Source organism: Vulpes lagopus, chromosome 2 (assembly GCF_018345385.1).
Source record: "Vulpes lagopus strain Blue_001 chromosome 2, ASM1834538v1, whole genome shotgun sequence".
Classification (NCBI taxonomy): Eukaryota; Metazoa; Chordata; class Mammalia; order Carnivora; family Canidae; genus Vulpes; species Vulpes lagopus.
Window position 1 is genome coordinate 73,534,709 of NC_054825.1, and position 22,736 is coordinate 73,557,444.

Consider the following 22,736-nt stretch of genomic DNA (forward strand, 5'->3'; position numbering starts at 1 on the left):
AAGCCTTGGTTTCACTTTTGTAGAACCTTGCTATGGTTGTCTTGTGGAGAAGGGGTTTATAGGGGCAGAAAAGCAAGCAGACTACTGAGGTGCTGGCAAGAGCCCAATCCAGACAAGAAACAGCCAAGTGGTGGTGTCTAGAAAAGTTGACTTGGTTCAGATGTAGCTGGCAGCCATTTTTAAAGTTCTTTCCATTCTTTCTACTTTATATTGCATAAAGCCATTTCCCTTTAAAAATATTTTAAACAAGAAAATTCTGATTTGCTCTATGCTTTTGAGTTGCAAAATTTGATTCCATAAATAAGGGTGAAATCTTTGGCAACAAATAGTATCAGAGGGAACCTGAGTGGCTCAGTGGTTAAGTGTCTCCCTTCGACTCGGGTGATCTCAGGGTCCTGGGATCGAGTCCTGCATTGGGTTCCCTATAGGGAGCCTGCTTCTCCCTCTGCCTATGTCTCTGTTTCTGTGTCTATCATGAATAAATAAATAATAAAATCTTAAAAAGAAAAAAGTACTAGAAAAACTCATATTTTCTAAAGAATGGACCTAATAAATCAATACTATATTAAATCATCTTGGGATTTTTTTGTGTGTGGGTATGTTCTTATGTAGCTATTTTTCGTAACCTCTGGACTTGCTGATTTGGCAGAGTGTTCAATAGAAAATTACATGCTTGACATGTGCCTTTGGCTCAGGTCATGATCTCAGGGTCCTGGGACTGAGCCCCATCTCCGGCTCTGCTGGGAGCCTGCTTTTCCCTCTCCCCGCTGCTCATGCTTTCTCTGGCATGCTCTCTCTCAAATCTAAAAAAAAAAAAAAAAAAAAAAAAGTAAATGTTTAAACTTAACATCAAATTAAGCTGGCTGGCTTTAGATATTTTCCCCCTAAATACAAATTACAGTAATGCTTACTCTAGAAAAAAAAAATTGCAGATATAAATAGAAAATAAAGGGTGCAAAGTACACTTCCCTTTCCATCTTTGAGAGGCATAGGATAGCATGCTGGGAAGCTCTAGAGCCAAATTATTTCTATTCACATTGTGTTTTGGATCATACTAGCCATGAACATGAAGAATTTACTTCAACACTTCTTGTAAAATAGGGATTAAAACTAGGGCTGGTTTTGGGGTGCAAAATAGGAATTAAAACTAGGGCTGGTTTTGGGGTGCCTGGGTGGCTCAGTTGGTTAAGCATCTCCCTTCAGCTCAGGTCATGATTTCAGGGTCCTGGGATCGAGCCCTACATTGCATCAGGCTTCTTGCTTTGCTTTCTGGCTCTGTCAAATAAATAAAATATTAAAAAACAAAACAAAAAACTAGGGTTGGTTTTTTCCTTTTGGGGAGGACGGCATCCACAGGCATTCAGAATGGTCCCAGCATTTGACATACTATCAAAGGCTGTCCTACAATACAGCCTCCAACAAAACTAGGCTGGTGATAGAATCACCCTGGTGATAGACTCGTTTACCTTTATACCAGGAAGATTGGGAAAGCCCCCAAATTCACATTGTAGCATGTGCCTAGGCTGACTTTAAGAAGTACATGCTGTGAGGGATCACTGGGTGGCGCAGCGGTTTGGCGCCTGCCTTTGGCCCAGGGCGCGATCCTGGAGACCCGGGATCGAATCCCACAACGGGCTCCCGGTGCATGGAGCCTGCTTCTCCCTCTGCCTGTGTCTCTGCGCCTCTCTCTCTCTCTGTGACTATCATAAATAAATAAATAAAATAAAAAATAAACCTCTAAAAAAAACTCGTTAAAAAAAAAAAAGTACATGCTCTGAGACCTGCAATTCTTATTAGGTTCTCTACAATGAGAAAATGTATCAGCAGGGCCTAGGGTGGCGGTTCCATGTGTGTGTTCATGATGGGATCAAGTATGCTTTCCTTATTGAGGAGCGGAAAATCATTGTGAAAGTGTTGAAAGCACAAGCACAGCGTCAGAAAGCTAAATTAAAAACTGAAGCTTGGGGCAGCCCGGGTGGCTCAGCGGTTCAGCGCTGCCTTCAGCCCAGGGCCATATTCTGGAGACTTGGGATCGAGTCCCATGTCAGGCTCCCTGCGTGGAGCCTGCTTCTCCCTCTGCCTTTATCTCTGCCTCTGTGTCTCTCATGAATAAATCTTTTTTAAAAAAATGAAGCTTTTTTGAGAAATTCAGGCTTATTCTGTTTAAAAGAAAAAAAAAAAAGCCAGGGGTGCCTGGTTGGCTCAGAAGACCATGTGACTCTTGATCTCCAGCCCCCACAATGACTGTAGGGATTACTTAAATAAATCTTTAAAAAACAGGGCTGTAGTGAAGATTCAATAAATTAAGAAATACATCTAATGTAATTACAGCAGTGCTTAGCACATACTAGGTGCTCAAAAAATATCTTTATGCATGTGGATGTTCATGTATTAGACATAAAACAAAGCTTTATCTTTCACAGTATTCTGCAACCTGCATTTCACACAATAAATATCACAACTTTCCACACCAGCCCATATGCAAACTATTTTATTTAAGACCTGTATGATTCAGTGATGTGAATGTATCCAAACCTAACCATTCTTGTATTGGACCCTTGTACCTATCTTTGCAAATCTGTACTGGTATTTCTGTAAGAGTGAGTCCTAAAGTGGGAAAGTCAAAGGCATGTATGTGCATTTACAGTCTTGATTTTGTCTCTCCCATAAATGTTACACTGATATCATAAATGGTTGGCTCTTTGGGTGGTATAAGAGTTCCTATGAGGGACGCCTGGATGGCTCAACGATGGAGTGCTTGCTTTCATACCCAGGGTGTGATCCTGGTGTCCTGGGGTTGAGTCCCATATCGGGCCCCCTGCATGGAGCCTGCCTCTCTCTCTGTCTCCCACGAATAAACAAAATCTTTAAAAAGTTCCTATGAAAGCCTAACAAACATCAATGATTTATATTAAGATACTGTCTACTTTGCTCCAATGTGATACCATTTAGCATTGTATATATGTTGAATACAGTATTTTCAAAATTCTGTAGTCATAAGAATAAAACTGCATATTGAAATTCCTTCTGAGTTGTAAACTTTTAAGCTCCTGAGTTAACAGTAAAGACTATCTCCATTTTTGTAACCCTGACATCTAGCACAGTACCTGGGATTGGAGTATATCAGTGTGCACTAAATGAATGGTCATAAATCACAGGGAGAACTATTAGATTAGTGATTATACCACAAAAATGACGTAGCTTAGGTTCTTCTCCATTTGAGGATAGCCAATCCCAAGGAAGTTTATAAGATCTGCTTTTTTTTTTTTTAAGGTCTACTTTCTTACTTTAAACTTGACATAACTTTCCCCTGAATCAAAAAGGAACTTTTTTTTTTTTTTTAAGTAGGTTCCACCCCCAGAGTGGAGCTTACTCACAACCCTGAGATCAAGACCTGAGCTGAAATCAAGTGTCAGATGCTTAACTGACTCAGCCACACAGGCTACCACCCAATGATCTCCGTGTTCATAAGCCTCTAATTAATTTAGCTAATATTTAAGTATTCAATGTAAAAGCATTTAAAATGCTTTATATATTTCAGATAGGAAGGATTCCCTGCAATGGTTTTATTAGTACTATTACTGTACTTAGCTATTTTCTTACCAGAAACTAAACATTTTGCTAATTACCTAGCATAAGGTTGGCTCTAAAGGTGGGAATACCTAAGTTTAAATGGAATGCCTCTTTGTTCAGATGGCTGCCAGTTTCCTTGGACTACAGCAGAAACTGCTACAACTTGGTATCAACACCCAAATCTTTGGTCTTTTCTGCTATCTGGAGCCTACCTCAGTCCAGGTCTCTGCCTTGGCTCTTCCCATCTCAGTAACTTACTGCATGATTAGAAATTACCCAATCCAAGTAATGAGTAACACAGTGAAGTTTCAGTGCATTCTCAGCCCATGCTGCTTTATTGCCAAAATATATATATATATATATATATATGTATGTATATATACACACACACACACACACAGGTGCAGAGTTTCCAACTTGTACAGCAGTCCCCTTTTACATCAAAGAATAAAATTTCTGAAATCCCAAGGATGCATAGATTAAAAAGCTGCCTTTTGTAATACTTATAAACATTCAATGAAATTCTTTTTAACATTATGTACCAGTGGTGCAGTGAAAAAATGCAGAACAGCAAGTACAAACAGCAACAACTGTACTTATAGGACAATAAATAAAAACAGGTGAATCACACTGTGACTCTGTAAGCGATGGGTGTTTGTTTTTTTTTTTTTCCCCCTCGATGGGTGGTTTTAAGGTAAGTGCCAAGACTATCACTATTAAGGACTGGTGATAATGTATTACTCAGAATACCATTTTTACCCCTGGAAAGAGGAAAATTGATGGCATGGCAAACTATCACCAAAGGAGATAAAACCTTTTGAAAATTGTCAGTAACCTTATAATTCTTTTGATTTTAAAGGAGGTTGAGAAGTAAAAATTCCTAGAGAAATCTGTGATGTTTGTTTGGTATTTAAACTATATGCTTTTGTGGAATAATGGGAACAGAGAGAAACTCTTATTCTATCTTTACTGGTTTCATTAGTTGGCGGATGTAATCAGTAAGTGGCAGAGAAAATTCACATATGAGATATAGTATTTTACTTCCTGTACTTAAGTGGAGTCTAAACACTGCAATGACTGTAAGTCTACTTCAGTTCTGAACTACTGTAAAGTTACCATTTACACTTAAAACAATCCCAAAGGTGTTTGGAGTGAAATCCTACAGCAAAGAAAACAAGTTAAAATGACTTTTAAAAATTTATTTTTCGGGACGCCTGGGTGGCTCAGGGTGTGATCCCGGAGTTCTGGCATCAAGTCCCTCATCAGGCTCCCTGTGGGGAGCCTGCTTCTCCCTCTGCCTTTGTTTGTCTCTCAAAAAAAATTATTTTTCAATCATGTAACATAAAACCTGGGAGGGGCCTAGTGAGAATCATCTAGTCTAACTCTGAATTCTCTTCTGTTTAGGCCACTCATGTAGGAATTCCATTTGTACACTATTTGTCATGATCATTTGTACTTAAAAGGGTTATTTCAAAGTCAGGAATCTTCTCAAAAATTTTAAGCTACTACAATACACTGATCTATTTTCAACAAGTAAAATAAATGGCATTTTTTTCAAAATGGGAAAACCTGCTTCTGTTTACCTGGCATTAAAAGCTTTAGGCAACAAATTACGCAGTCTGAGCAAAATATCATGGATAAGGCCCTGGCTATAAGATTTAAAAACACAAAACATTTATATGATACAGTAACAAAAGAGAATCCAAACTACAGACTTGTATTTTTAGCAGTTTCCAAAAAATAATGCAGTCTCCTTTGCTGCGGGGAACGAACTTTATGGCTGGTCAGTACCAGTACCATCCAGAAGAGTTGGCTGGTTATCTGAAAATCCTGGAATATCAGAAATAATGTCCATATTGTTTCCATTCATTTCCAAGACACTAGTTTTAAGAGATCCAAACAAGCCACATAAATTTTATCAGACAAACCCCATACTTAGTTATTTTATATACTCTTCACTGGTAATTCCCTACTTTCCTACCTCTTCTGAAACTCTGCACCTTTCTGATTATTATAGCCATAGCAGCTTATTTATTTATTCAACATGCTTAGTTTGTGCCTTTGTTTTGTTTTTAAACATGCTAGGGGAATAAGGGAACCAGGCAAGAGGTTAGAGGGTGAGCACTGTCATGTTCTCTTCCTGACAGTTTGAATGTCTTGTGGTTGCCCCTTTTATCTTCTAGCTCCCATTTCAATGGAAGTTAAGATAATCTTTAATTAGAAAATGAAAACTAATAATCCAAACAGTAAATTCAGGCTATTGGTTTAAGTTTCTATTGCTTCATTAATAAACATGTATATATACATATATATGTATATACGTATGTACATACATACCTATATATGTATACACATATATACATATGTATATATATATGTATGTATATGTGTATGTATCTACTAGTCACCACATAACACTGGACATTTTCAATCATGCATTAGAATATTAGTACTCTAAAATCAAGACGTCTGGGCCTGCCACTATTGCTTGCATTCAGACTCAGTTTTAATAAACATGCAGAAAAGACCCCTTGATTCAGAGGAATTAGGGGAAATAACAAGTATACATGCAAAGTTTCAACTGAAAATGTTGGTTAATAAAGTGATTGCTTAGAAATGCAGGCAGGGCAGGTGCTCCACATCACAATGCTGCTTTAGAATAGAGGTACAAAAGTCACACATAAAGAGGTTAAAATCAGTACCAAAGGCTTAATTGCAAATCCTGCCCCTTTTGGGTAGAGAGTGATGTAAAAACTCTGGGAAAGAGAAAATTGAGAGATGTACAGCATTTTGGAGCAGTAAGTTTTCTTGGCCATTTATTGACAGCTATAGCATAGAAGAGCATAGGTGGCACAGGGATGGTGAAGATGCTCTTAGGCAGAATGGTTTGTGATTCACATTAATAACCTTTATCTGCACAGCCCCCGGGGAAAAGGAGTTTATGAACAGCACAGCTAATATAATGTAAACTCAAAATCAATGCCCTGAAATTTCGCATAGACTTCTGCTTTTGAAAACTATTGGCCAAGGGATTCTTCCACATAGCATATGGTTAATAGCCAAGCAATGTTCTGAATAAACTAGAAGTAATTTGCTTGCACCAGCAGCACCATGAGAATGTAAACTCCTGGAGGCCAAGGGTCTCTTCATCTTTTGCATATCACAGGTACACAAAAAGTAAACATGAGACAACACTGAAAAATAATAACTGCGTACTTAGAGACTACAAAAACTTGTAGCACATTTTAACATTTACAATTGTTAACGTGGCTGTTAAGGGGTAGTCTTTGTTTTAAGTAACTAAATTGTTGACATCATTATAATACACAGCGGTGTCCTCATGATCTTGCAGATGACTGAATATTGCTTGGTTATTCCAATGTCTCTAACACCAACTGATGGCGTAGAACATTTAAAGAGGAGCTATAATCAATTTCATAGCCTTCTCCCTATCCTCTGGAGTTGACATATAAGAATTAACTATTCAAGAGGCACTATTTTCTTAAATCCACACCATTTTTAGTTTTTACCCTTGAAAAACAAGGGAATATAGACCCAATCTTTTCAGGGACCTTCAAGGTGCTAAATGGCCAAAATGAACACAAGGTAAAAGGGAGCAAGAAGTCAGCTTCCATTCTACTACTACATCCTGATGTGAGGTATGTGATTCCTCAGATCAAGAAACTAGTTTGCTGGGCTCTTATTAAGATAAAGAGTCAGAGACCAAAATCCTCAGCATAGCTACATCAGGCAAGGTTTAAAAAAAATCAACATACTGTCTTTGGCTATTCCCTTCAATCCTTTGCTTTACATCGTTAAATTCTAACTCCCCTAAACGAACCACAGGCATAAGGAAAAACCAGCTATTCAAGTTCTTGGTTTGTTTTTAAGCCAAACATACACACACAACAAACTTTTTTAAATGCACCCAAAAAAAAAAAAAAAAAACTAAAGGAGAAAAGAAAAGGTGACAGAGTGTGCTACTCTGTAAATGCCTATTGCTGAAAAGAGTATCATAAGCAAAATCCCCACATGATAGCTTCAGTGGGGCTACATCAGTAGGAGTACATTTGTTTCCAGGTTAACCACTAGAAAAATTTCATTCAATGGCTCTAACCCTCTGCTATAGGAAACAAATAGGGTATCTAACCTTTAAACTTACACAAAAGTTGCTATTTCTCACACAATGATATATTCACATACATTCAGTTTTAAAAGTACCTTTTATGTTCTTTGCCTAAAACATCTTCTTCCTTTTGTGCAACTCTGTTGGTCACATCACAGAGCTTCACCAAACTCAAGTAGTAATATTTATTCTACTGTACAACTTTGCTAATACAATGTACTATATATGCAAAACTGTTATTGCTACTAAAATTCTACCTCTTGAAAATTATTATTCATTTTATGGCTTTTATTTATTTTTTTGCAATAGGAAGTATCTTTTCCTATATACTGTGCTATTTTGCATTCATTACCTTTTCAGAGGTATTTTTTTAAATGTTTAAATGCTTTTTGGAAATGGATTCTCCCAGGCACTAAACTACTTGAGCCAAGAGTACAACTACTTTAAGTACACTATGAAAATCTAAACCTGGGTCCCTGGATATCTGCTGCTGCAGAGTCTATTTGTTTAAGCTTGCTTCTGTACAGGAGACATACCACATTAGTTTTGCATTTCATATCATAGTAACTATACAATCTCTTTCAATAAATCCTGAACTCTCCTAATACTGAGATTTAAAAATCACCTCAGAAAACTGCCCGTTTCAAGTTCTCAAGGCAGCTTTTAGAGGTAGGAATTTCTTTTCCACAGAAAGCTATCTTATGCTTTCAGAACAAAACAACTTTTATGTCTACACAGAAAAAAGTGAGTGCTGAAGTGGCTTACTATAACCAAGCAAAATAGATAGTTATTACATGATAACCTGCATCGGCTCCATCTAGCTACATTCCAATTCTCGTGAAAAGGTCTGGAATCCTATCAACACACAATTAGATCATGAAATAGGAAAAGCCTGTGACAAATTAATATAGTACACAGAACTACTGATCAGTGTTTTTCCTTAACAATTAGCATGCTGCAAATAGGAAACATAATGGTCTGCGGATAGAAAAATAATACTCGACTAGACTAACATAGCATCTCAGTAAGACATGCAAAATAAAAAATAATTTCTTGATGCAAAAGGAGTGTATTAAATAATAAACCTACAAGACACACAATGTGAAAACAGCATAAAAACAATACTTCAAACTAAGAGAGCAAGCAGAATCATGAAATGGGGCCTCATTTTGATTTGAGGTTTCATAAGACACAAAGGCAGCTGGTTTCCAGCTACCTCAGAGAAAGCTTATCCTCAAACACAATATCTCACACTGTGATCCTACAGTTCTATTCATAAATGAGTCTTTTTGGCCTTAATCTCCTTTCCCCAGGGAGAGTATAATGATTCAGATATTTATGAAAAAAGAAAAAGTCTCAATTTCCACTCATTTTACACTATTGGTTATTATCAATAATTCATCCTGAAGTTTAAATTATTACTAGGCTCATGCACTAACTAATCCCTAACATGGCACTACAATATGCTACCAAGCACTAATGCTTACAAAACTATACACATCTCAAAATGGAAGACATTGGTGATTTTGTTGTTCTTAAACAACTTGTAACATTTGTCCACAAGTATTAAAATATACATATATATATTTCTATTGCACATATCCCGTTTTTATTTAACTTTTTAAAAGAAAAACTGCCAGCTGACATAGATGAGCAAAGAGAAGTAGGCACAGCTACTGATTGAGGTGTAGTCCTGCCTAAAATTATAGCTTTTCTCATCAAGAAGGGGACAAAATAGACGAGGGGGAAAAACGTAGGCGTATTAAGTAAACACTGGGTTAGTACACCCTGGCGTATACATATTTTGTTAGATACTATCTGGTGACAACCATTAAAGATACAAAGAACAACTTCAACGAGAGAATTCAACAGTGGTTATTATAGCTATGAAATAAAAAATAAAAAGCAACTGGAGAAGATGAGTCTGATACATATTCAAACAAATGCACCAGAGTTGGTTTCACTGGTACTGACAGTATGAAGTCCCTATTCCCTGCCAAATGATCCTACCCAAAAACACTGCAAAAGGGATATGAGGAAGATGGGTAAAAGACAATTGAGAATATAAATTCTCAACCTACCAATAGGACTCATGTATGTAGGTTCCTTTCTGTCTTTAACAAATTCTAAAACAGTAAAAGAAAATATCAGGAAGTTGGCAGAGAAGTTACTTAGAGTAAAATTTAAGTTACCTTTATCCAGTTACTTCTATGCTTCACGACTCAGTATTTGCCCTCAAAGGAAATTATATCTATATTATATAATTATTTTACTAAAAAGCTTTATGTCCATTCAAATAGGTTGACCAATTTAACCAATCATTAAGAGTGCTCAACAATTTCCATTTTGGGCTGTTTTTATCACTTCTAAATTTTGGTAAATCTGCCCTAAGTTTTTAGCATCACATCATGTATGACCCTAGGCAAATTCCCTAAATCACATATATGATCTAAGATAATTTGTTCTTAATTACACCTAAGAAGTTTCAAATTCTTTCTCACAAAGACTCAAAGTTTCTTTCCTTTTATGTAAAGATCTGACAATGCATATACTCTGGTCCTCTGTTGATTTGGAAGCAAGAATAGCTTTACACTATAGTCTGTTCATCACATGGTGTAAGTTTTAAGGGGAAGAAAGAAAATCCACATTTTATTGAACTATTTTTCTTGTTCGAGGTTTTTTTCTAGACCCTGAATTTCTTCTAAATCAACTACAAATTTGGGAACATTGCGAATGAAGTCCACTCTTTGATGAGAAAGTTCAGTTCCAACTGGGGAAAGTTACCTGAGTCCCAGCCTTTATAGTCTAACATTACACCTCACTTGGAAAAATAAACCAAACATCCAAGTACCCATCTTGGGTCAAAGGAAAAACGTTATGTTTTTAGAAAACTGGAGCTACAGAATATAAAATGCCATGAAGTCAGATCGAGCTGCATAAGGCATTTTTGCTTCTTTTTCACTGGAAACTCCCCTCCCCTTCTTCCATGCCCAAAGTTGAAGGCAGGTCATACTAGAGGATCTGCCATATTTTCTGGACAGAAAAACCACTTAAGCCACATTTGTTCCTGCCTTCACAGCATGGAAAACCAAGTCTCAAGTACATGTAAGAGTCCAAAAAAAGAATGAAGTTATTTGCAATATAGCAGCCTCTCTCATCTGAGGGAGGTGAACAGGGTTCCAACTGGACTTGAAACTAGCTGTTTTGTTTCCCTTTTCCAACCTTTCAGTAAACCCAAGCATGCATCCATAGAGTTAGCAAATGTACAATGTGATCCTTCCTTAGGAAAATGAAAAATCATTTAAAAATGTCCAAAGACTTCTGAGATAGAAGCCAACAACTTCCTTCTCTAGGAGAAAAATCCCTCTTCTTGTCCAAAATGTAGATTTACACATGTAAAGATGTGTATTTTACAGAGATTCTGTTAACCTCACATTATCTTGTCTTTATGCTTCTTTGTCACATCAAAGGTTTTACTGCAAAATTGGACCTTTGTTCTTTTCCAGCAAATGTACTTCACAGGATGAGTCAAGATTGAGATATTTAGTATCTGTAGTTTTTAACCATCTCTTTCATTTCATATTAGAACGCACATTTTGAATTTACTCCTTGCAGACTCAACTGTGCTTATGACAGTAGCTGAAACTAGAAGACATTAAAAAAAAAACAAAACCTGATGTCATCCATACTTGCTATTTATTTAGTCTTCTTGTTTGGAACAAAAGGTAAAGAATTCACAAACACCAACATCTAAAAGCACCGGTTTCAAATTTAACATCAGCTTCAGCTTCCAAAATAATTTCTTTATAATTAGGCAAAAAAGCAGAACAAGCAGGTCAGTTGCTTCTTTCTTCTTGGAGAACTGAGCAAGACAATTGCATCCTAGGAGCTTCTCAAGGTTGAATCTGAGAAGTGGAACAAAAAGAAAAGCAGCCTTTTCTGATCCAAATCATGGAGGTAAAAATGGGTAGAGAAGAGAGATCCACATTTCAAGAATAGGGAAAATGGCTGGATAAAAGGAGGACTACCTACTCCAGGAGACAACAGAGAATCCCTGGAAATACAAAATAAATTTAAAACAGCAAGGTTAAGACAGGTAGTTCTGCATGAGCTTACTTTTAAGATTGATATTTAAAAACACACAGAAATCATATTTTAGATTACACACTGTCTACAAGAAAATGTCCAACCATAACACCAAATTCAGTACTGTCATCAAAACAGCAGCAATAGTCAGAAAAAAATATTTAACTATAATACAAAAGTTATATTTATATAAAAGCTTGTGTTATAGAATAAGAGATATTCGTATCTAGGGATGCTTACTTAGGTGGATCAATTGGTTAGGACATCTGACTCTTGATTTCGCTCAGGTCATGATCTGAGGGTCATTAAAATGGAGCCTTATGTTGGGCTCCACGCTGGTTGTGCAGTCCGCTTAGGATTCTCTCTCTTCCTCTGCTCCTTCCTCCTCCTCCCACTCCCCCTTGCATGCTTTCCTTCTAAAAAAAAAGGTACACATGTCCATTTTCTATTATGCAAATAATGTACTCCAAGTTTTTACAGCCATAAAATGATTCTACACAGAACATCTGTATTTAAAAGCAGTTGTACTCCAAATCTGATGTAAATACTTATACTCAAAACCATGTATATCATCTTACTTTGAATTACCTTCAACAACATAAGACCAACAGGAAAAGTAGGAAAAGTCTTGTAAAATAGGGGTGCCTGGCTGGTTCAGTCAGAAGAACATATGATTCTCGATCTCAGAGTTGTGAATTCTAGTACCATGTTGGGTGTAGAGATTACATAAGTAAATAAAACTTAAAAAAAAAATCCAATTTTTTTTTTTGGTAAGATATACTCACAAGTAAAATAGTGTGTACTATACCATGGTCACAAATATAAACATGTAAAAACATTAGCAGTTCATTGCTAAACATAACATTTTTAAAACTGCAAATATTGGGACACCTGGGTGGCTCAGCGGTTGCGCACTGGCTCAGGGAATGATCACGGAGTTCTGGGAGTTCTGGGATCCAATGAGTCCCACATCATGCTCTGTGCAGGGGGCCTGCTTCTCCCTCTGCCTATGTCTCTTCCTCTGTGTCTTTCATGAATAAATAAATAAAATCTTTAAAAAATTTTAAGAACCCGGGGATCCCTGTGTGGCTCAGCAGTTTAGCGCCTGCCTTTGGCCCAGGACGCGATCCTGGAGTCCCGGGATTGAGTCCCGCATGGGCTCCTGGCATGGAGCCTGCTTTTCCCTCCTCCTGTGTCTCTGCCTCTCTTCTCTCTTTCTCTGTGTCTATCATGAATAACTAAGTAAATAAATCTTTAAAAAATTTTTTTTAAAAACCCTACAAATGTTTACAAAATAAATCAGACAAACAAGGACAAATACTGTATAATTCCATATACATGAACTACCTAAAATAGACAAAGAGGTTACTAGGAGCTGGTAGGACAGTGGAGGGGGAGTTACTGATTAATGAATTTCTGTTTGGGATGATTAATAAATTCTGGAAATAGGTAGTGATGGTTGCACAACAATATGAATATACTTAACATACTTAATGCCATACAACTGTACATTTAAAAGTATTAAAATGATAAATCTATTTTTCTTTAAAGATAGCAGGCCCTTTTATTTTTATTTTATTTATTTATTCATGAGAGACACAGAGGGGGCGGGGGGCACAGACACAGGCAGAGGGAGAAGCAGGCTCCATGCAGGGAGCCCAACATGGGACTCAATCCCAGGTCTCCAGGATCACACCCTGGGCCGAAGGCGGTGCTAAACCACTGAGCCACCCGGGCTGCCCTAAAATAATTCTATCTAAACCAAACAAGCACCAAAGAAGAGCACCTTTTCTAAATCCTTGGAATTTACAGTAATGAGCAAGTAGAAATTAAGTAACAGAGTCTTTTTTTTTTAAAAGATTTTATTTATTTATTCATGAGACACACAGAGAGAGGCAGAGACACAGGCAGAGGGAGAAGCAGGCTCCATGCAGGGAGCCAGACGTGGGACTCGATCCCGGGTCTCCAGGATCATGACCTGGGCTGAAGGCGGCGCTAAACCTCTGAGCCACTCAATAACAGAGACTTAAATAATTAATAGGTCGAAGAAGAAATGACAGGGGAAATTAGAAAATGCCTTGAGATATATGAAAACAACACAAAACCAGAACTTATGGGATGTAGTGAAACCAGTGCTAAGAGGGAAAATTATAGCTATAAATGCTTACATTAAAAAAAGACCTCAAACCAGCAACTTAACTTTAAACCTTAGGAACCAGGATGCCTGGGTGGCTCAGCAGCTGAGCATCTGCCTTTGCCTCCAGAGTTGCTGGATTGAATCCCACATCGGGCTCTTGCATGGAAGCCTGCTTCTCCTCCCTCTGCCTGTGTCTCTGCCTCTCTCTGTGTCTCTCATGAATAAATAAATAAAATCTTTTAATAATAATAATGATAATAATAATAAATCTTAGGAACTAGAGAAAGAATAAACTAAGCCCAAAGCTAGCAAGAAGGAAGGAAAAAATAAACATCAGAGCAGAGATAAATAAGAGAACAGAAAAATAGATAAAACCAATGAAACTAAAATTCGGTTCTGACAACCCCTGAATTTGCAGCCAATTGATCAGAAGTGCAGGTGGCCTGGGAATCCTCCTAAGTGTGCCTATCTTCTACAGTGAGAGCAGTCTTGGGGCACCTGACTGGCTCAGTCTGTAGAGCACGTGACTCTTAATCTCAAGGTCATGAATTCAAGGGTATTGAACCTACTTAAAAAAACAAAAACAGCAAAACCTCCATATATTAAAGTGAGGGCAATCTTGCTGGGACCTGTGCATTGACTTGTGGGGTCTGTATCAACTCTGGATGATTAGTGTCAGAACACTATTGCAGTATGCTAATTGGTGTGAAAATAGTGGCCACTTGAACAAGGAAGAAATGATGAATGACTTCTGAGACAGTCATAGATGGGACTGTGACTTTAGCACTGTTCTCTTGTGCTGCTTATTCTGGGAGAAGCCAGATAGATGCTGTTATCAGGAAGACATTCAAGCAGCGTTGGAAGAGGCTGACAAGGGAACGAGGGCTTTCTACCACCAGCATGAATACATCAACCATGGTAATGAACCACCATGGAATGAAGTACTGCCACCCCAGCCAATATCTTGACTGCAACCTTAGAAGAGAACCAAGCCAGACCCACATAAACTGTGAGAGATAATACATGTTCACTGTTGTTTTAATTTTAGGTAATCTGTTATGTACCATTAGATAACTAATACACTGCTTCCTTTAAGGACAGGAAGAATGATCTATCATGGGAGTTAAGTACTCCATTAAAAAAAATTCTTTCTTACTTTGCTATATAAATACAGAACACATTTTTGGATATCCTTATCATTCCAGTTAAGTTTTTAAGTGCTTCATTAAAATACTACTGGGCCTCCTGGGCAGTTTCTGCCTCCAGAAATAGACTCTCCTAATGTAAAATCACTGCCTGAGCAAAAATTTAACTTCTCAGCCAATCAACATGTATTGAGTGCTTCTATTCTTTGAAAATTTTAAATTATTTATTTGAATAGGTAACAAAAGCACATAATAAGAAAAGGTACAAGCAGATATACAATGTTTCTTCCATATCCTTTTAGATATTCTAAGGTTATGTAATATCTGTGTAAGTAGATTTATTTTCTCCCTACAAATTAAAGTACACTATACACCTTCTTCTGCACCTTGCTTTTCCCTTCAATGTATATTAGTGATCATTCCATATCATTATTAAAGCCATCAGTATTAAAGGTACCTGGGGTACCTGCGTGGCTCAGTGGTTGAGCATCTGCCTTTGGCTCAGGGTGTGATCCCAGAGTCCAGGATCGAGTCTCATATGGGGCTCCCTGCAAAAAGCCTGCTTCTCCCTCTGCCAGTGTCTCTGCCTTTCTCTCTGTGTGTCTCTCATGAATAAATAAATCTTTAAAAAAATTATTTGAGAGAGACAGAGAGAGAAAGAGAGAGAGAGAGGGTGAATGTGTGGGCATGGCACACACACAAGTTTGAGAGACAAAGGGAGAGGGAGAGAGAAAATCCCAATCAGCACAGAGCCTAACATGGGTGGGGCTCAATCTCACAACCCTGAGATCAAGACAGGAGCTGAAACTGAAACCAAGAGTTGCACACTTAACCAACTTGCACCACCCAGGCGCCCCCTATCTAACTGGATTTAATTAAGTATCTAAATTCAAGTAACAAAGCCTCTGCTGTGAAGTTATGGTACTCTATCACCTAAAGTTGTCCTAACAGTTTTTATTCCTTTTCTTAATATTGTAATACAGATCTTCCTTATGATCTGATAAACCCATCCTATGTTGAAAATATCCTAAGTCAAAAATGCATTCAACACACCTAACTTACCAAACCTCATAGCTTAGCCTAGCCTACCTTAAATGTGCTCAGAAAACTTATATTACCCTGCTGTTGGGCATATTTATCTAACCCAAAGCTTATGTGAAAATAAATTATTGAATATCTCATAGAATTTATTGAATACTGTACTAAAAGTTAATAACACAACCATTATATGTGTACTGCGTGTTTACCCTCATGGAGCACATGGCTGACTTGCAGCTATGGCTTGCTGCCAGTGCCCAGCACCATAAAAGCATTATACTACATATTGCTACCCAGGGAATAGGTCAAAATTTAAAAACTGAAGTATGATTTCCACTGAATATGTACCACTTTCGCACCACCGAAAAGGCAAAAAACAGTTGGGGTGCCCAGTGTTATATGCTTCTGTGTAAAACTATTCAAACAAACCAAGCTCAGTTGGTTAAGCTTCTGCCTTCAGCTCAGGTCATGATACCAGGGTCCTGGAATCAAGTCCCTCTCCCTTTGCCCCTCTCCCTGCATGTGTTCTCTCTCTCAAGTAAATAAATAAAATCTTCTTTTAATAAAATCTTTAAAAAAAATTTTTTTCCTCAGGGTGGTCCCGGGTGGCTCAGCGGTTTAGAGCCGCCTTCAGCCCTGGGCGTGATCCTGGATACCCAGGATCCAGTCCCACACCAGGAGCCTGCTTGGAGCCTACTTCTCCCTCTGCCTGTGTCTCTGCCTCTCTCTCTCATGAATAAATAAATAAAATCTTTAAAAAAGTTTTTTTCCCTAAAGGCAAAAAAATTGTTAAGGGGTGTCAGGGACTATCTGTATAGCTGGAATTTTCTAATTACTTATTTTTCAATTTGTTTTTATTGTGGTAAAATACATATAATTTAAAATTTATCATCCTCACCCTCCCCCCCTTTTTAAGATTTTATTTATTTATTCATGAGAGACACACAGAGAGAGAGGCAGAGACACACAGGCAGAGGGGGAAGCAGGCTCCATGCAGGGAGCCCAACGTATGACCAGATCCCCAGTCTCCAGGATCACGCCCTGGGCTGAAGGCGGCGCTAAACTGCTGGGCCACCAGGGTTGCCCCATCTTCACCCTTTTTAAGTATTCAGTACATTCAAATTGTTGTGCAAGGATCACCACCTTCCACTTCCAGAACTTTTTTCATTTGCAAAACTGAAACTCTGCCCCCATTAAATAATAATTCCCAATTTCGCATTCTTGAAGCCCCTGACAACAACCATCCTACTTACTGTCTTTATGATTTTGACTGTTCTTAAGTACCTTTTAAGTGATATACAATATTTTAATCCTTAAAGCTGCTGTACATTGAATGATTTCCAAGTAATACAATCAATGTACATGACTAAGTAGATCTTATAAATTGAACTGTGTCCTCCACAAATTCACAAATTGAAGTCCTAATCCCTAGTACCTCAAAATGTGACCTTATTCGGAAATAGTCATTACAGGTATAGTTAAAATGAGGTCATTCTGGAGCAGAGTGGGCCCCTAACCTGACTAGTGTCCTCATAAAAGAGAGAACTTAGGGCACAGACATATACACAGGGAGAATGCCATGTGAAGACTAGAGTCATGCTGCCACAAGCCAAGGAACCATCAAAAGTTAGAAAAAGGGCCTGAAACACATCCTTCCCTCGTACCTTCAAAGGGACTATAGCCCTGCCAACACCTTGATTTTGGATGTTGTATCTCCAAAGCTGTGAGACAATATCAATTTATTTTGGTTGTTCTAAGTCACCCAGTTTGTTATGGCAGCCCTAGGAAACTAATATAGTAAGTATGAACCCGATTTTACAGACAAGGTTATTATCAATTATAAAAGCATGTATACCTGTGTCTCTGCCTCTCTCTCTCTCTCTGTGTGCAACTATCATAAAAATAAAAAAAATTAAAAAAAAAAAATAAAAAATAAAAGCATGTATCACCGCTTGCTCTTTGAGCAAAAGAACATACTTAAATCTGTGGTAAATTTGGAAAACAGCGACACTTGGCATAGAATAGACTCACATCTAGTAATAGTAAAGGCATACTGAAAAGCTTTAGAAATTAAAGATTAAAATATCAATATTTATCTATAATTCCAACAAGTGAACATATTCTAAAATTTCCCTAGTGAGACACCTGGGTGGCTCAGCAGATGAGCGTTTGCCTTTGGCTTAGGTGCAATCCCTGAGTTCCGGGATTGAGTTCCACATCAGGCTCCCTGCGAGGAGTCTCCTTCTCCTTCTGCCTATGTCTCTGCCTTCTCTCTGTGTCTCTCATGAATAAATCTTTAAGAAAAAAAATAATAAAAAGAAATTTCCCTAGTTGATCTCCAATTTAATTAAATCTGTACCTTTTTATTTATCCAATAAAAATTACTGGTTTGGGCAAATGATCAAGTTTTTCTTTTCTTTTTTATACTTGATATGTTACCTTTACTGAAAATATAAGATTTAGCTTAAATGTAAATAATTTCTAGTCACTTTTGATACTCATTTTCTGAAGAAGCTTATTGTTCTATCTAGCTATTTTTCAAGCTGCTTAAACAGTATCTGGAAGCATTAGCCACTATTATTACTCACTTGCCGAATCCTGAGTTCAGAATTTTGTTTTCTTCTCAAGATGAATACCAAAGCACCTGGAAGCCAAAGAAAATGTTCTTCCTGTGATAAGGAAAAATATAAACGTTATATGCTTCTGTGTAAAACTATTTAAACAAACCAAGCTATTTGAAAAAACATCACCATGGGTCACCTGGGTGGCTCAGTTGTTTGAGGGTCCAACTCTTGGTTTCTGCTCAGGTCATGATATCATGGGTCTTGGAATCTAGCCCCAGGTAGGGCTCCAACCTCAGCTGTGTGTGTGTATATGTGTGCCTGCTGGATTCATTCCCTCTGCTCCTCCCCCCACTCATGCTCTCTCTGGCTCTCCCTCTCTAAAATGAATAAATACATCTTTCCAAAAAAAAAAAAAAAACATTCAGACGAATAGTCAGAGGGATGCCTGGGTGGCTCAGTGGTTGAGCGTCCACCTTTGGCTCAGGACATGATTTGGGGTCCAGGGATTGAGTCCCACATTGAGCTCCCTGCATGGAGCCTGCTTCTCCTTCTGCCTATGTCTCTGTCTCTCTCTTCTTGTGTCTCTCATGAATAAATAAAAGCTTTAAAAAAAAAAAAAAAGGACTAGTCAGAAGTTACTCTTTACCTACACTGGAACTAATTTAATAAAGATGTCAAAGCTCTTGAATCAGTGGTTCCCACTAAGAATTTGATGATGCTGTGGTCCTTTTTCTCACAAAAGACCTTTGCTTCAATATAGAAGACCACACCCGTTATAAGATAGGAAAGAATAATGTTCTGTTTCTTTCCTCTGCCTGGTGTATCTCTCTTCTGCTAGATGAAATTGAAAAAAAAAAAATAACTGACAAAAGCCAGTGAAAGGTCTTATTTATAAGGAAGCTATTTCTTTACAAACTATTTCCAGTGTGGCTAAATCAAGGACCAGCAAAGAGCATACAGAAACATTCATTCCGATTATGACACATCAATCAAACTGGATCCAACTAACATGCCAATTTTATTTTTTATTTTTTTAACATGCCAATTTTATTTTATTTTTATTTTTTTAAAGCTTTATTTATTTATTTATTTATGAGAGAGGGAGAGGGAGGGAGAGAGAGAGAGAGAGAGAGAGAGAGAGAGAGGCAGAGACACATGCAGAGGGAGAAGCAGGCTCCATGCCCGGAGCCCGACGCGGGACTCCATCCCGGGACTCCAGGATCGCGCGCCCTGGGGCAAAGGCAGGCGCGAAACCGCTGAGCCACCCAGGGATCCCCTAACATGCCAATTTTAAATAGGCTTCACCAATTCAGAAACCTAGTAACAGTAAACTTTCCAAGAATTTAACTGAAGGAACGAATGAGGGGTTATAAAAACCCAAATTACAAAAAGAAACCCAATAAACAAGAACCGAATACAAACGACTGACAGTAATTTTCCATTTATTTATTTATTTATTTATTTGAGAGAGAGAGAGAGAGAGAGAGAGAGAAAGGCAGAGGCATAGGCAGGAGAAGCAGGCTCCACGCAGGGAACCCGACGTGGGACTCGATCCCCAGTCTCCAGGATCACGCCCTGGGCCGAAGGCGGCGCTAAACAGCTGAGCCACCGGGGCTGCCCCAAATGACAGTGTTATACTTTGCAACCCCACATTACACAAATTACATTCTTCCCCAAACTCTTTCTCATTATCTCTATAAATAATAAATAAAAATTGAACACTGGCTCCTTTAATTCTGGAAAACAACAGTGAATTCTCTTGGGACCTAGAGTCAGTCGAGATGAATGCGCCATTAAGCAATTACCAGGTCATAGAAGGACAAAGATGCTTGCTCGGATCTTAAAGTTTGAAGGGTGGGAGTGGTAACGAATGGATAGGGAGCAAGAGAATGTGAACGATACACACAAATCCCGGGGGAGAACCTGGTACATCGAATCTCAAGGTCAATGGGCCGGGGACACAAATTAGGGCCCCAACAGAAATCGACTGTTATCGGAGACTCAGGCAAAACAGTGGGCACGAGCCGTGGGGCGAAGAATATTTTTTTAAAAAAAAATCAATAAAATAAAGGAATTCTTCAAAAGATAAACCGCTGGACGACGCAGCGACCGGCAGATACACACCTGCGTGGGTGCAATCACCTGGGAACAAGCCGAAAGCACAAAGGCAGCCAAAAAAGCACCGAAAAGGGCAGCGGCGGGTAGAGGACGAGGCGTTGGTGCGACACACCCCGGAAGGCTTGTACCGCCGCCCCGAGGCAGCGCGGAAGGAAACCCGCGCCAGGCCGAGGCCCGCGCCGGCTGCAGGCAGGCTCCGCGCGCTCCCGTTCCCCGGCCAGGCTGGGCCGCGCCACCTCCTGCTACTTCCCCGTCGCTGATTCTCTCCGCTTACCTCAAACCCACCAGAAGCTCTGCACCGTCCGGGGGCTTTATCGCCCCCGGCCCAACGGCCGGCTGGCAGCGGAACGTCTCACTCCGCCATCTTCGCTCTCTTCCAAGTCCTCCAACCCTGCGGCGGCCGTTTCAACAAACCCCGCCCCCACCACTGCCGCCGGGTCCTGATTGGATAAGGACTTGCGCAAGCGCACTCTCTTCCCTCTGTAGCCATGGTTAAGTCCGTCCGTCAGTACTGCTGACACCACTCTTGGAGCCTTTTTTTTTTTTTTTTTTTTTTTTTTTTTGTCGGATTGGGTCCCAGGGCTAAGGTAACCGGGGAAAACGTTTTTGTAGTTCACTTGTTAGAAATGTAAAATTAGGGAACCCTGGGTGGCGCAGCGGTTTGGCGCCTGCCTTTGGCCCAGGGCGCGATCCTGGAGACGCGGGATCGAATCCCACGTCGGGCTCCCGGTGCATGGAGCCTGCTTCTCCCTCTGCCTGTGTCTCTGCCTCTCTCTCTCTCTCTGTGACTATCAAAAAAAAAATAAAAAAAAATAAATGTAAAATTATTTCCGCGTAGAAGCTGTATCACTTCGTGAAAAGGTAGTCTGGCTAGGTCGCATGACAATTTTTTTTTAATTTCATTTATTTATTCATGAGAGATACAGAGAGGCAGAGACACAGGCAGAGGGAGAAGCAGGCTCCATGCAGGGAGCCCGACGTGGGACTCGACCTCGGATCTCCAGGACCACAACCTGGGCCGACGCCGGCGCTAAACCTCTGAGCCACCTGTACTGCCAGGTCGCATGACAATTTTAAGCCATGGTTAGGTTCAACTGTACTGCTAATAATTTCATTCTCCGATCGGGAGCTTTTAATCCTGGGCATAATACCACACCTATGCAGACAATTTAATAGCTCCGGCTTGCATCTGATTCTGACTCATTTCCACTCGTAAAGGGTCCAAACGTCAGACCGCTGTTTCCAGCTCTGGTCAGTACAGAACAAATTCTTTGAAGATTCTTTTGCCAAATGTCAAACCGTTATAACTGACAGTTTTGTTGCTTCTTACACTTAGCTGTAGGGCTCTTGAGATCCTTTCTATATGGGTTGTTCCAGGAGAGGCAGGAAGGGTAATTAAAAGTTGCTATTGGGATCCCTGGGTGGCGCAGCGGTTTGGCGCCTGCCTTTGGCCCAGGGCGCGATCCTGGAGACCCGGGATCGAATCCCACATCAGGCTTCCGGTGCATGGAGCCTGCTTCTCCCTCCGCCTGTGTCTCTGCCTCTCTCTCTCTCTCTCTGTGACTATCATAAATAAATAAAAATAAAATAAAAAATAAAAATAAAAAAAAATAAAAGTTGCTATTACAAAGTGCCACAGGCGGCTTTCAGGTAAGAGATGTTAAGTCCTCAAACACCACTAAGCCTGTTAAATAGGCTGCTTCCTAGAAGTACGGATTCCTAAGATCCAATTCCCAAACTCCTCGGATGAAGCCAAGGAGTTTAATTTTTACAGAGATTAATGATAAAGGGCAACTAAGGGAAAATCTTCAGTTAAAATGGGGGTGCCTGGCTAGCTCAGTCAGAAGAGCATGCTACTCTTGATCCCAGACTTCTGAGATCAAGCTTGGCTTTGGGCATGTAACCTACTTAAACAAACACCATACTTAATACTGAGACTTCATACTGTC

At 39.2% G+C, this 22,736-nt stretch overlaps 1 long non-coding RNA gene across 2 annotated transcripts; it reads right to left on the reverse strand.

Moving 5' to 3' along the window:
- Window positions 1–11,378: 11,378 nt before the first annotated feature.
- LOC121482635 lies at window positions 11,379–21,214 on the reverse strand. 2 transcript variants are annotated; one of them, XR_005985606.1, is made up of 4 exons: window positions 21,062–21,214; window positions 18,694–18,774; window positions 12,026–12,198; window positions 11,379–11,753 (listed from the first exon to the last, which is right to left on the reverse strand). It is a non-coding gene; the product is annotated as an uncharacterized LOC121482635 (long non-coding RNA). The 2 variants fall into 2 exon arrangements; XR_005985605.1 differs by having other exon boundaries at window positions 12,026–12,201.
- Between the last annotated feature and the right edge of the window lie 1,522 nt (window positions 21,215–22,736).